Source organism: Peromyscus maniculatus, chromosome 19 (genome assembly GCF_049852395.1).
Source record: "Peromyscus maniculatus bairdii isolate BWxNUB_F1_BW_parent chromosome 19, HU_Pman_BW_mat_3.1, whole genome shotgun sequence".
Taxonomy (NCBI): Eukaryota; Metazoa; Chordata; class Mammalia; order Rodentia; family Cricetidae; genus Peromyscus; species Peromyscus maniculatus.
In genome coordinates this window covers 26,436,353-26,451,917 of record NC_134870.1, presented here as the reverse complement: position 1 = coordinate 26,451,917, position 15,565 = coordinate 26,436,353, and the positions used below count along the sequence as shown (strand labels likewise).

General features: G+C 43.0%; 1 non-coding gene across 2 annotated transcripts in view; it reads right to left on the bottom strand.

Moving 5' to 3' along the window:
* LOC102905625 (uncharacterized) overlaps nt 1–8,240 on the bottom strand; it is a 28,953-nt gene extending 20,713 nt beyond the window's left edge. Inside the window, exons 1-3 of one of the 2 annotated variants that reach the window (XR_013046043.1) lie at nt 7,909–8,240; nt 6,849–7,032; nt 6,535–6,752 (exon numbers count right to left, since the gene is read on the bottom strand). This is a non-coding gene — a transcript (uncharacterized LOC102905625). The remainder of the gene's footprint in view (nt 1–6,534; nt 6,753–6,848; nt 7,033–7,908) is intronic. The other variant, XR_013046044.1, reaches the window with a different exon arrangement.
* Nucleotides 8,241–15,565: the final 7,325 nt, after the last annotated feature.

Sequence of the window (15,565 nt, the reverse complement as noted above, 5' to 3'; positions counted from 1 at the left end):
GAATGAGGTGAATGCTGGCCACAGGCTCTACCACTCACCCAGCGCAGGCTCTTCCCCAACTAAGGAAGACACGGCTGTGTAATTTGTGAGGTCATTTTCAATGATTTACTTTTACTGTTTTTAATTATGTGCATGTGTGTGTATCTGTGTGCAGGTGTGTGTATGTGAGTGCAGAGGCCCATGGAGACCAGAAGCATCTGATGTCCCTAGAGCTGGAGTTACAGGAGGTTGTAGCCACTGTATATGAGTGCTAACTTACTTCTGCTATCAAGAAACTAATATCTAGCATGGTGGTGCATGTCATTGATCTCAGGACTTGTGAGGCAGAAGCAAGCAGGATCTCTAATTCAAGGCCAGCCTGGTCTATATAATGAGTTTCAGGACAGCTAGGGCTATATGGTGAGACCCTGTCTTTAAATAAATAAATAAATAAATAAGGAGAGGGAAGAGGACGAAGAAGAAGATTAAATTTTTGGCCTTTTGGTTTTTTTTGGGTTTTATTTGTTTGTTTGTTTTTCAAGACAGGGTTTCTCTGTGTAGTTTTGGTGCCTGTCCTGGATCTTGCTCTGTAGACCAGGCTGGCCTCGAACTCACAGAGATCCGCCTGGCTCTGCCTCCTGAGTGCTGGGATTAAAGACATGCTCCATCACTGCCCGACACTTTTGGCCTATTATAATGATCAGATATTTATTTTATATGTCTGTGTTGTGAGGGACAGTTTAGAGGGAGACAAGACCAATAATTTCCTTTGGTGGGTGCTTCAGAATGTCTGGCAAATATGTGTTGGGTTTCCAGAGCTCAAGGAAGACATGTGCTTGGATTGAAATTGGAGCCCTCTGTTTTAGTCAAAATTGAGTTAGTCAGGAATTATGGCTCACACCTGTAATCCCGTTAAGCAGGAGGAGGACTGTCTTAAATTTGAGGAGGCTAGCCTTGACTACAAAGTAGGACCCTGTCTTAACACAACCATACCCTCCCAAACAATCTTGGTAAACCACTAATGGTTCTGAGGTATCAGTTTCTCTAAAAGGAGGGAGTTGGCTTAGGAAGAAATGATAAATGGGTCCATGTGAAACTCAAACTTAATAATGGCTGCCTGGCGCGGTTGGGTGAGGACTTAGAAGCCGAATCCTCACACAGCAGGACAATTGATAATGGATTAGTGATGTTTGCTGTGACTCAGAACCTGAGTGGTCCTGCTGCTATGATTAACCTGGGGTCATCTGAGCAGGATTCTTTCATCTCTCAGGACTGATGTACCTGAGCAGGAATCATTTTAATCTCATAAAGGTTCAAATCCCTCTTCATGACCTTCTCACAGTTTACAGAACTCTCCTTAAAGACAGAGTGCTTATTTCTCTGCAGCCATGGCAGGCCTCAAATGTGATCCTCCTGTCTCAGCTTCTCAAGCAGCCAGAATGGCAGACATCCACCACCAGGTCTGGCCCCTGTTTTCTGATTCAAGATTAGAGATACTGTTATGTTCAAATTTTCACTCAACTGTTTCTACTATTGCATGTTCATAAGAATCTACAGCTGTACAGGAATTCACCTGCCTCTACTGGAACTGTTTCCAAAGACGTCCTGTTTTGCAAAGTGATGCTGCCATGCCCTCCTCAATCAAGGAGTGGTCTACCTACCCTCTTTTGGAATGGAATATACGCTAGAGAGCTGTGACTGCCTTCACTATAAGAGTGGGCTGAAGCCGGGTATAGGGGTGCGTGCCTGGAACCCTAACATTCAAAAGGTGAGGCAGGGAGATTGCAGGCTGAAGACCAACCTGAGCTGCAGACACACAGCAAGAACCTGCCTTGAAGAGTGCAGCAGGGAGAAATACCATTCTCGGATTTCTGAGGAGCAAAAGGAACATAACAGACTACCACAATGTGATTCAATGTGGTTTAGGGAAATCTAAGTGATCTGTACTACTTCTGCAATGTTTACGTGCATCTGGAATTATTTTAGGATCAAGTTAAATAAGTATTTTGTTTATTTTTAAAGAAAGATTTGGGACCTAACTACCAAATCTTGGAGGGAGGAGGGATGGAAGGAGGGAGGGAGGAGGGGAGGGGAAGGGAGGGAATAGCAGAGGCAGAGACCCCCAGTGCACCAAAGTGTTTCAACCACCCAACTAAGATATTTGGTCAGTGACTTATTTATTTATGGAGTTCTTGTTAAAATGAACCGGAAGCACACATTTCCACCCAAACTGAAATACTTGACTGAGAATGTGGCTGAACTGAATGAAACCTTTAAGAGAACTACGAAGTCACGCACAGCCAGTGAGCATGGAAAGCCCGAGGCTGGTGGGGAACACACAGAATGAGGGCACCTGGGTCCAGACTCAAGAGTCTTCTTAGCCTGCCTGGCAGTCAGTATGCCCCCTCTTCTCTCCCTGTCTGCCTGCACTTGGAAGAGGAGCAGCTGCACTTCTCTGCAGTGCGGGGTAAACCAAACCAATAGCATGACTTGATCTTGATGCAAAGCCAGCAGGAATGTTTATGCGACTTACTACAGGACAGAAAGGGCACACTGGTGCCTGGCATGGTGGTGCAGGTCTGTAAGCCAGCGTTTGGGAGACAGACACCAGGGGATTAATGCGTTCAAGTCCATCCTCAGCTACATAGTGAGTTTGAGGCTAGCCTGGACTACATGAGACCCTGTCTCAAAATACAGGCAGGGGATGGCAGGGAGCAAACACACAGTTGTTATGGTCTATATCATGCACAGGAGAAATGAACTAACCTTTCCTGCAAAGTCCTATTTAATTACAATTATGATCTCTAATTGCTCAGAAGACCAAAATGTATACTAAACTTCCACTGGTGGCAAAAAGCCTTAAATTCTGGTCTGGCGAGATCTAGCTGCCAATCAGTCTCATAGTCAATCGATCCTGTGCTGGGATCCTTCATACTCTTGGCTAAGTGCTTCTGTCTTGAGCTCCCTTTTACTCAGCATTCTGCTCTTATTTACCTCCCCACACATCTTAAACATATCTCAGAGGTCCCTTCCCTCTATGTTGTAGGAGGGTTTCTGCTCCCTGAAACCTCTGCTCCCAGACTTCCTTTTATTCTGTTTGGATCACCACCTTTTATCTTGGAAGCTGTCTTTCCTCGGGTAGCTGGTGGTTCTCCATTGCTCATTAGTGATAAGGGCTGAGGTTCTGTTACATGTACCCTTATGGTCTTGACTAAAACAAATAGTGAGGGCCTAACCTACTGGGTAAAAGCAAGGCAACTTGAATTTGGGCCCTGAGGAGCTAAGCTGGACATAAAATGAACAGTGAATTGGAGAGAGGAGATACTGAGTCCATTAGTGTACAGTGATGTACATGGGAGGAGAAGTTCTCCTGGAGACGTGGCTGAGGTGATGGCAGGTTTCATGCAGGTATTTTATTTTGATCTGCAGAGATGTGTAGGACAGGATGGGACAGACTGGGAATGAGGGGTGGGTGTCAAACAGTAGTAACAGGCCTAGTCCCCATAGAAACTACTTCAATGATAGATTTTTAAATTTTGCTGTATGTATGTCTGTGTACCACTGTGCATGCCTGGTCTCTGCCGAGGACAGAAGAGGGTAATGGATTCCTCTGGAAATGCAGTTACAGATGGTTGTGAGCTGCCATGTGACTGCTGGGAATGGAACCTGGGTCCTCTAGAAGAGCAGCCAGTGCTCTTAACTGCTGAGCTTTCCAAACCCTCTAATGGTAGACTGTTTAAGCTAATGTAGTTATTGGCTGAGATACCTGGTAGTCTTGGATATGAATCTATTTAATTCATGGGAGAGATATGAACAGCAAAATAAATCTTCTTACAAGACTGGGAACTAGTCTACCCACTGAAGAGAGATGTGTACAGAGTGGCTCATGCAGGCAAACCAATACTCTATTCATGAAAGTGAGACCATCTTGGACATCCCAGCCCTAGCCAGGCTAATAGCTGAATCCAATCACACCAGAGACCCCACAAGAGATCACATGAAGTAAAAGAATCTTCCTGTCTGTCAGCTCACAGAATAATGATAATGCAATCATCACTGTTTTAAGGCATTGAACTTTGGGGTGTACTGTCCTCAGACTCTACCTCTGTAGCACGGGACTGACGTTACAGGCTTGTTGTCAACACTGCACAAGAAATACTTGTTGTTATAGCTAGGGAAAATCGCAAGAGATTCTAAACCTAAGTCTCAGGCACGCCCTTTGGGAAGCCTTATTCCCACAGGCACTGGCACTTACATGATTTCCAAAGGCTGGTTTTCTGAGACAGATGAAAGGTTTTGTTTTGGTTGGTTGGTTCTGTTTCTTTTTTTAGTTTGGGCTACAATTTCTTACTAAAAATCTATTTATTTATTTGTTTGCGTGTGTGCACATGCATATGTCACAGCTCAAGTATATGAAGATCAAAGAACATCTTGCACGAGTAGGTTCTTTCCTTTCAAGGTGTGGGTTCTGGGTATCAAACAGGTTGTAAGACTTGGCCAGGCTCCTTTGCCCACTGAGCCATCCTGCAGACCCTTTACTACACACAAGGCCTGAAAAATGAACTGTGTATCGTAAATAGGTGACCAGAGAAAGTTTTAAGAGTAGTTAGCTGCCCATCCATATATCACATGCATATTAAGCCCTTAATTATTACTAAAAGTCGATTAAGAATGGCTGAAGGACAGCCTCCTTCCTTTGAAGAAGAAACCATTTCTACCTGTGCAGCATTAACAAAAGGAACTGCAGTATACATTGAACTTCAGTAGAAAGAGCTGGAGTAGATAAATCTAAAATCTTCTAACTGGAGAGAAAAGGCTTCACTTTCCATACAAAGCTCAGATACATGAACAGGACAGCATATGATTCTGACCAGAGATCCCAGAAACAATTCCAAGAACCAGGGGTGACACGGTCCCCAAAAGGCTCACTCTATAAAGAACTCAGCCCAGAGTGCCAGCCACAGGCCTGGGCCCCAAGAGAGAAAAGAAGCTGACCAGCTGGCAGCACCTGCTTTGTTTGGGTACACAATGAATGCAGGTAGTTAATGATTCACAATCGCAGGAAAGAATGCTAAATTGCTTTCAACTGCATTTGTGAATTCAATTATGATTGGTAACACTAAAAGAGTCTTTTAATCTTAAGAATAAAGAAGCTTTTTTTCTCAAAATGGCTGACATCAATACTAATTAAACCAACAAAAGAGAATCAAATCTGCATTTTCTGCATGAAGTCCACCAAACCAAGGACACACTTGTTCTAGACAAGCTGAATAAAACTCTGAAATCATCAAATGCACACTAGAGACTAAGCTTGGAAATGGAAAGATGACCACGAGTGTCCTGGGTGAAGGATGAAATAAATCCCAGACAAGCACTGGGCAGAGTCTACAGACAAGCCGGATGCTGGACTAATTCCTTTTACATAATCCAGTGAAGTACAAACCCCTAACTGGACACCGTGGAGAGTGCATGTCTAGATTAGGCACAAAATATGATGGGCAGAAGGTCTCTCTCGGGGGTAGAGCACTTGCTTAGCATACACAAAGCTCTAAGTTTTGCTTACAGAATCATTGCAAGGATTAAATGCTGATGTACATAAAGCTTTTGGGAAGCCATTTGGTATACACTAAGCACTTGGTAAAATTAACTTTTTAAAAGCTGAAACAGCTATGAGAGCAGCTATTCTATAAACCAAAGGGTTCTAAATAGTCACAAGACATGTATGTAGCACAATGCTTCTCACCAAGTTTTATTTTTAATCCCGCACTGATTGATAGTTTTTGTAAAGTTTGATTACATGCTTGACTGTCAGGAACGTCAAGTTGTTTTTAAGCATTTGCTCTCACTCTCTTTAGTCCTCACAGTCCAACAACCGTGGAACTGTCCAATGAACTGCCTTGAGTAGCACTGTTCTAGCATACAGGAAGGACTCAGAACTAACAACTGCAAGCTCAAGTAGCAGATTACACAGAATTATGAAAACCAACCCTAGCAGCAAGACACGAGGATGACTTGAGGGCCAACGAGCTCGCAGATAAAATAACCCCAAGAAGCTAAAACAAAATAAAAACAGCTGCAAGGGAAAGATACCAGTTGGTAGCTTCCCCATCAGTGCTTTGGGACAGTGGTTCTCAACTTTAACGTGACCCCTTTGGGATCACATATCCTGCATATCAGATATTCACATTACAGTTCCCAACAGTAGCAAAATCACAGTTATGAAGTTGCAATGAAATAGTTTTATGGTTGGGGGTCTCACAACATAAGACTGTATTAAAGGGTCGCAGCATCAGGAAGGTTGCCAACCACTAGAGGTAGCCCCTAGAGAGCAAGTTGGCCAGTAAGTCATCTCCAAGAGGGTACAAGAGGCATGACGGAAGAAGACGGAACAGACTGGTGCCTCTTGAGTGAGAAACCACTCTGAGCCATCGGCAAAAAAACGTCAATCGGAAATCACAAAGGTCAGAATTGTCTTCTTTGCCAACAAATCATGCAAACACTCTCTGGTGGTGTGACACTGAAGACATGCCCATTCCCATATTCACAGACACCCACCTGTGGTCTTAGGAGGCTCCTGAGGTCCACCCTGCCAGCCGTACTGTGGATATCCTTGATAGGGGTACCCCTGAGGAGGTGGGTAGGGGTACCCCTGAGGAGGTGGGGCTCCCATAGGCCCCATCGGCTGTGGTGGGTAGGGTGGGTATGGGGCTGTTGGGCCGGGGCCCGGATATGGTGAAGGGTTCTCTGGGTTCATCAGGAACCTGGCAATGTACCTAAGAGACAAAGAAAATAAAAATGATTTGCATATGGAAATCATTAGGAACCATTTTCCAGCTGATGAGATCATTGACCAAATGCCTTAAAGGTACCTCAAAGACTGGAAAATCTCTAGCCTTGTCCATCCCGGTTCATTCTCATCATAACCACCAGGCTATTATCATACATATCTGCTTGTTTCCCTTCTGTCTTTCCTTCTCTTCTAGATCGTAGGCTGTGACAATGAAATCAATCAGTTTTGGATCACCACCATGTCCTCAGAGGCCTGCCTAGTGCCTAAATAAATGTGTTGAATGAATAACAAGATACTTTGCTTTGAAATTCCCTGAAACGTCCACGAATGTGGTTGGACAGCTTTAAGATAGCAGAAAATCTAATAGCACTGTCGACCAGATCAGTAGATGCCGGTCCAATACTAGAAAACCCTCCCATAAATCCTTCCTATAGCAATGTCTCCTGAAAGTCAGTGCAGCTGGCAGTGACCAGACACGCCCCCTGCCTCGGGCTCTGGGACAATATGGTTCTTTCCAGACCTATTGCTCTAAGCAGTGAGCTGTCTATGGGGAAGCCAAGCAAAAAATTTCCCCCAAGCTTCCACACTCCCAGGAATCCTCCTCACTTGTGTTCACAAGTTCCTGTCCGCAGTGGTTGTTTCTATGAGGGAGGCTTATGTTTCCCACCCCTAAGCCCATTAAATATTCTCTTCATTGGGCTTGAACCTTTGAGGCCAACATATTGCTTTCATTATCGCTACAATCTCCACAGTGCCTGGCACAGAGACTTCCAGATTAAAAGCAAACAAATCATAACTTGGGAACAACGTATATTCCACGTGAGTCACAAAATGACGTGATATCTGTGATACTGTACTGCCTTACTGTTAGCCATCTCCTAGACTAATATTTAACTTTTCACCTATCTGAGTATCTTCTAACCTCAATTAAATAGTAGGAAAGAGTCTAATCATTACAACTTAGTAATCATTATTAATTCTTCTTTAGAATATGTCATCAATATTAAGTGATTTCATGAAGGCCAGAATAGTCATAAGGTTCCCTAGGGATTCTGGATTAAAGCAACAGATTTTTCTCGTTATCTATATAACTTCCATATTCCTCCTTCCAAATAGCTATTGGCTTTCCCGCTAGATACCATCAGTTCTTCTGATAGCTCATGTGCTTCAAGAAAAGCTCATCTCATCCCGGCTCAATTGCTGAGCCCATCAAGGTCAGCATCTCCCTTTGCATCACAAATGATTCACAGAACTCAGAACTAAGCTGGTCATAAATGCCATTTCCTGGTCACTGGGACTGGTTCTGAAGTGGTTCAGTCAGGAGAAAGCTCTTAACATGCTTACCCAAGCTCCCCTTGCCATTAACACAGACACACAAAAAGTCTATGAATGCTGTAGCCTACAAAATTGCTGCCAGCCAATCAGCAACTGTGCCAGCCGTAAGACCAGTGGGCACCTCACACAGGCAAATCAGAAAGAAGGTGGAATTCCAGATGAGTTTACAGCAGATTATAAATCAAAGACTAAAGCCCAGCCTAACCTACTTGGATAGAGTTTCTAGTCCTGGGAACCAATGATAAGCATGTCAAGTAACAAGCAATGACATATAATTAAATATACATTTAGGAGGTGGACTGAAATAGTGGGGAACAGATATCAGTGTGGCTCCAATTCTTCTCCTGGGCAAAAGGTTGAATGCTAGAGTAATGGCACAAACATAGCAGAGGAAGAAGGGGTGCAGGGAGAGTCCCTTGAGGGAAATTACAAATCAATGCTAGTATGGAATCAATGTTATAAGTGATTCTATTTGACCACATCTGCATTATGCCTCCCATTTTAAAGACTTACTTTTCCAGAGTCTGCTAGGGACTCAAAAAGCAACTAGTGGGGCTGAGGAGATGGCTCAGTGAGAGAGGTGAGGTGCTTGCTGCTTTGCTGTGTAGGAGTCTCCAGACCCACACAAAGTCAGGCTCAGTGGCACACACGAATGTCTGCAATGCTGTTGTACACAGCAGCCAACAACAGAACGGGGGGGGGGGGGGAGTCTGTTTCAAACACTGTGGAGGGTAAGGACCAACCCCAGAGGATGTCCTCCACACATGTATCATGCAAGTGTGCATGTGCACACACAACACACACACACACACACACACACACACACACACACACACACACACACTGCACATCCCAAGAACAAACAACAAAAACCACCCTTGATTTTTCCTGTTCTCTGCCAACATGGCAACCCATCCTGCACTAGGAAGCCTTTTCTCACAGTGACTAATACTACAAGCGTCACCGGAAAGTAGACACAGGGAAACACTGAACATTTGTGTATTTTGTTTCTTCTCCTACCAGGAAGTCTGGTTAATGCAGAAATCAATCTCATTAACTCACATATGACCACACATTCATTCATTCATTCATTCATTCATTCATTTATTTATTTATTTATTTACTTACTTATTTACTTATTTACTTATTTTGGTTTTTCAAGACAGGGTTTCTCTGTGTATCCCTGCTGTCCTGGAACTCACTCTGTAGACCAGGCTGGCCTCGAACTCACAGAGATCCGTCTGCCTCTGCCTCCAGAGTGCTGGAATTAAAGACGTATGCCACCACTGCCTGGTTCCAATTATTTATTTTTAAATCACCAAAGTAGAACACCACCAGCCAATGTAACTACTCTGCCTGATATTTATTCTTTTTTTTTTTTTAACTTGGAAACATTTCCATATAATGTTTGACACAGAAATCATCAAATAGAAGTATACAATGTTGACAGGAGGCAGTACATTTATAATTTATAACCCCAAATGTATTTATAAATTAGAAATGGAAAGATCTACAAATGAAATTATGAAGGTTCACCAAAGTCATTTAATCTCTCAGTTTCTCATTCATTTTTATGTCTTAATAATATTCTGTTGTATGAATAAGCCACATTTTATTTCTCTCCAGTATCTGATAGCTATTTGAGTTGTTTTAACTTTTTTACTATTAGCAACACACTGCTGTAAACATTCATGTACATGTTTCATAGGTGTACATTTCAGTAGTTTGAGGATATATTCCTAAGGGTAGAATTGTTGAGTAACAGAGTAACAATGTTTTGCATTTTGACCAACCACCAAACTGTTTTGCCAAAGTGGCACACCATTTTACAATCTCACCAAATCCTTGTTTTTAAGGCTCTGATTTTTGTACAAAAGCATTCAATCATTCTGTCAGACCAAACCAGGAAAAGTAAGCTATAGTTCAGAGCTGTTCTATTCCATTTACTATGCAAAGCCATTCTTGGCGTTTGCAACTCTCAGCCCTTTTGAGTATTCTTGCAGTGTTCACCTTTTCCTCCACCACTTTTTTTTTCTTCTTTTTTTCTGGTTTATTTCTATCTATTACAAATGTATAAAAAATCCTCCATCAACGCTGCTGATAGCAGCAGAACCTTGAGAAATATACCTTTGGATTGCCTCAGAAAAGGAACACATATTGTACTGTAAAGTTTATAAAATTGGCGCAAAACATTGTGATAATGTTACAATACCAGTTTTAAGAGTTCAGTGACTAATGGGGAGCCGATGGGATACATGCAGAACTGTGAAAGCGATCTCACTTAGCCAGCTGTACACGTAGACTGTAAATCTACATTCAGATCATTTCTGAACTAAGACTATCATCTCAGTTTATCTGTTGAGGTCAACCAGGAAACCCTAGAATATACCTTGATTTTTGCAAAAAACAAAATAGGGGGAGGGGTTTCTTCAGCATTTCAGTCCACGAGTAACAGTATCCTAACAGACAAAGTGTTCTCTCACTGTCAACATAGAATGAACTGCTGCTGGAGGTCAACTTGGGCTTTAATTTGCATTAGCACTTACATGCATAGTAGTCCAAGTTGTTGACCTCATGACTTTAAAAAGTAACTCTAAAAAAGTAAAATGGCCCTTCTTGGAAGACTAAAGAAAGACATCCAGCCATAGTTGTAAAAAGTCTCATCAAAACAATATACCCTTTTATGAATTACGCCTCAATTAAAAAAAAAAGTAGCCCCAAATAAGAAGCAGCTCTGAAAAAGAAAATATAACTTAAGATATTTGAAAAATACAAGGTGAATACAGGTTCAAAAATAATTAAGATACATTTTCTTAAGGCTACCTAGAATTAGGCTTTAAAGAATTCTACCATTTCAAGTTTACCACTAGTTACTAGATACCTATTTACAAACAAGATGTTCACCTTTTTTGTTCCTTTATCAAGAGAAAAATCTACCTTCAGACTATGAGGGTGGTGATGGGGAGGGACTAGAAAACAAGATTCAAACAATCCCATGCAAATATCACATTTTTCAAATGGAAGAACTCCAAACTGCACTAGAAGATCCAATCACTAAGACACTTTCCATTGAAATGATTTAAGTACAACTACATGGCACCAAGGTTTAGAACTAATATAGGCCTGACAACCAAGTCCTTGTTTTCTGGAAGAAAGGCCTCAAAAGTCCTACTCAATTCCACATAACAATACTTCAAAGATCAATTAGGTTTTCCTTTCCTTAATATTTTTGTTTTTGACTTCTAATCTTAAAGACTAGATTAAAACTTAGCTCAATTCCCATAAGGCATTGCTTCCCTTTGCTCTATGAAAGAGTCCACCAAGACCTCTTCCTCAAAACCATCTAGCCCCCAGCCTCCAGCCTGTGCTTGTGATGCATCTTTCTCAACATCCTGAAAAGGTAATGTAGGTAAATATGCTCATAAACATTAAAACTAGTTGTTAGAAAGACGTAACTAGCTTTATAATTTAAGCTTTAGAACATAAATACTTGCAGCTTAATCTGCACTGACAATGATTGTCGATGCCTAGAATTCAACATTTACAAATTCTCATTCACACACACAAAACACACTATTATCACACAACTTGTATCTTGAGAGAATCTTCTGCTTTTTAAATCTTTGGCCTCCCAGTCAATCCCAAGTTCAACCAACTTTTCCGAGTTCTGGTAATTACCTGAACCACTGAGGCATTGCCACAAGACTTCTTCTCTTTTGAAACATCCTTTTTCTCTAGATATTAGGATAGCTACACCAGCTTGTTTCTTCTGTGGTGTATGTTGGTGTGGGATTATCTATTGCTTGATTTTTCATGGATGTGTTTAGCTTCTTTGGGTTGAATTTTCCCTTCTAGTGCTTTCTGTAGGGCTGGGTTTGTAGACAGGTATTGATTAAATCTGGTTTTATCCTGGAATATTTTGTTTACTCCGCCTATGGTGATTAAGAGTTTGGCTGGGTATAATAGTCTGGGTTGGCATCCGTGGTCTCTTAGTGTCTGCATGAGATTTGTCCATGATCTTCTTGCTTTCATAGTCTCTATTGAGTAGTCTGGTGTTATTCTGATGGGTTTACCTTTATATGTTACTTGGTCCTTTTCCTTTGCGGCTCTTAATATTTTTTCTTTGTTCTGTGTGTTTAGTGTTTTGATTATTATGTGGCGAAGGGACTTTTTTTTTTGGATCCAGCCTATTCGGTGTTCTGTAAGCTTCTTGTATCTTCATAGGTATTTCTTTCTTTAGGTTAGGCAAGTTTTCTTCTATGATTTTGTTGAATATATTTTCTGTGCCTTTGAGTTGGTATTCTTCTCCTTCTTCTATCCCTATTATTCTTAGGTTTGGTCTTTTCATGGTGTCCCAAATTTCCTGGACGTTTTGTGTTACGACTTTTTAGTCTTTTGTGTTTTCTTTGACTGATGAATCTATTTTCTCTATCGTGTCTTCAGCATCAGAGATTCTCTGTTCCATCTCTTGCAATCGGTTGGTTATGCTTGTTTCTGTAGTTCCTGTTCGTTTAGTCAGGATTTCTATTTCCAGCATTCCCTCAGCATGTGTTTTCTTTATTGTCTCAAATTCATTTTTCAGATCTTGGAATGTTTCTTTCATCTGTTTAATTGCTTTTTCTTGGCTTGATTTGATTTCTTCCCATTTTTTGTTCATTTTTTCTTCCATTTCTTTAAGGGAGTTTTTTATTTCCTCTTTAATGGAGTTTTTCATTTCCTTTTTAAGGGAAGTTTTTATTTCCTCTTTAAGAGAGTTTTTCATTTCCTCTTTAAGGAAAGTTTTTATTTCCTCTTTAAGGTAGTTTTTCATTTCCTCTTTAAGGAAAGTTTTTATTTCCTCATTGAGGGAATGTTTTATTTCTTCTTTAAGGGCCTCTATCATCTTCTTAAAGTCATTTTTAGGGTTGATCTCTTCTGTTTCTTCTGTCATGGTATGTTTAGGTCTTGCAGGTGTAGAATCACTAGGTGCTGATGTTGCCATATAGGTCTTTATGTTGTTGCCTATATTTTTGCACTGGCGTCTACTCATCTTTTCCTCTGTGCGGTGCAGGTGGTGTCTGTGTCTGAGAGTGTCTCTCTTGTTCTAATTTTTAGTCTTGGTTTAGTAGGGGTTCTTGGTTAAATTGGTGCTATTGGGCTGTTTCTTCAGGGACAGCTGATTTCGATCGGTGAATTATATACTTATGATTCTGGTGATCTGGTTTAGTGGCTGGGTAGCGCCTTCTTCTGTGTTCCCAGGTCACGTTTTGTTCATTCGTCAACTCCTCAGCTGATCTTGTTTCTTCAGACTTTAAACTGTAGGCATCTGAATCCTCTCCCAGATGGGTTTCAGCTGAGCAGGGTAGTCTCCCCAACACCTCCAAGTTGTTGGGTTTCACAGGATCAGCAGCTGGGCCCTGGGTTGTCCCCAGAAGGAGTGCCCAGACTCGCCCTGGTTCTGACCCACGGAGATAGCCTCTTCCCCAGGTGTTGGGGCTAGGGGCGTCCCCATTCCAAGCTGCGTCCACTCATCTCCGTCCCCGGGCCTGTCCACCCCTGTGGCCCGCCGCCACAGGCCCACCTGCGTCCATTTGTCTCCGCTGTCAGGCCTGTATGTCTCTGTCAGCTGCCGCTGGGTCTGTCTGCCTCTGCGGACCGCCAACGGGCCTGTATATCTCTGCCGGCTGCCACCGCGGGCCACCTACCTCTGCTTGTCACTGCTGCTGGGCCCATCCACCTCTGCGAACTGCCACCAGGCCTGTATGTCTCTGCCGGTTGCCACTGGGCCTGTATGTCCCTGTCGGCCACTGCCACCGGGCCCTTCCACCTCCGCGAGTCGCCGACCTGCGTCTGCCCATCTCCGCCCTGTGGCCTGTCTACTTCTGTGGGCCACCGCTGCAGGGCCTGAATGTCTCTGTTGGCTGCCGTCGCCGCCAGGCCCGTCCACCTCTGTCTGCTTATCACCGCTGCAGGGCCTGTCCACCTCTGTGGGCCGCCGCTGGGCCTGAGTGTCTCCGCCAGCTGCCGCCGGGTCTAAATGTCCCTGTCGGCGGCTGCCTCCGGACCCATCTACCTCCGCGGGCCGCTGCCACAGGCCTACCTGCGTCTGCTTGTCTCCACCATCTTGAATCAGTCCGTATAATTAATATTTGATGATATGCAGTCTGAGGGTGGAGGATAAAGTGGTGGTAGAGCGCTTGCCTAGCTTGCACGAGGCCTAGGCTCAGCCTTTAGTGACACACACACACACAGACACACAGACACACACACACACACACACACACACACACACAAAGTAGAGTGGTCTGAGGCAGGCGAAGGTGCCTGAAGGCAAGGAAGGGGAAGCAAAGTGGCTGCGTGTGTGCGTGTGCGTGTGCGTGTGTGTGTGTGTGTGTGTGTGTGTGTGTGTGTGACCTGAAATTTATTCTATGTGACCTAACTCCATTAGAACTGTGTTTTAACTATCCACCCAGCAAGCCTATACATAATGACCATTCTCGTCTAGGCAAAGTCAGAGGCGATCTTTCCCTGAAGATAAACAATGGATGGTGGAGAAGAAAACACAGAGAGACAGAACTGCCACACCACCATACTTCCTGACTCTGCTCAACTCATCCGTGTGACACCCTCACTGTCCTGTGCTGTTCTCTCCCTGAGGCCCTCAAAACACTACTCCACATGAACATGCCTTTGCCCCAGTCACATTTCCCCCTCATTTTTGATGTGCCTTTCCCCCTTTGTTCAAGGAGGAAAAAGAATCTGTTCTTTGAGACACCTACAGAAAGCAGAAGTCATACAGTGGCCCCAGCAACCACGACTCCCTCCCCTACACACACAGAGACAGTCTACGTCGTTTCTTCTACACAAAAACAAACAACAAAAATCCACTTACAATAAAGGAACATCAAAAGCCACAGAAAGAGAATCTGAACTGTATCAAAGGTCTAGAGCTAGGATTTGAAAAGCGGGACTTCACTTGGGGCAAACTTCTGTTCTCTGGCCACTAAAGAAACAAGCCAACCCGACCAAGATCCCCTACTGCAGACACATGCATTACAAACCTCACTGCATTCGCAGAGTACTAATGAGTTTTAAACTTGAGACACTGGACCTTGTATCTTGACTGGTTTCCCTCATAAATTTGGTAAAACATAAGCCTTGCTAAAGTAGAGTATTACTAACCGCCAAATGTAAACAGTATGAAGCATTAAGGACAAACAAGAGCTTCCCAGGGAGGAGCTGAAAGGGTGCCACAGCCAGGATCCATTAATAGACTAGACTGCCCACTGTTCTCCCGAGATCTCATTCAAGACACACACAACACAGTCACAAGATCACAGTCATCCTGCAGCACAGCGAGAGGGCAAAAACTATTTGAGAAAATGGTTCACAGAGATAAGATACTGTAAGGCCTCATCAAAATAGATAGCCAAGAGATACAAATATAACAACCTTGGAAAATACCACTGTTACAATCTACCT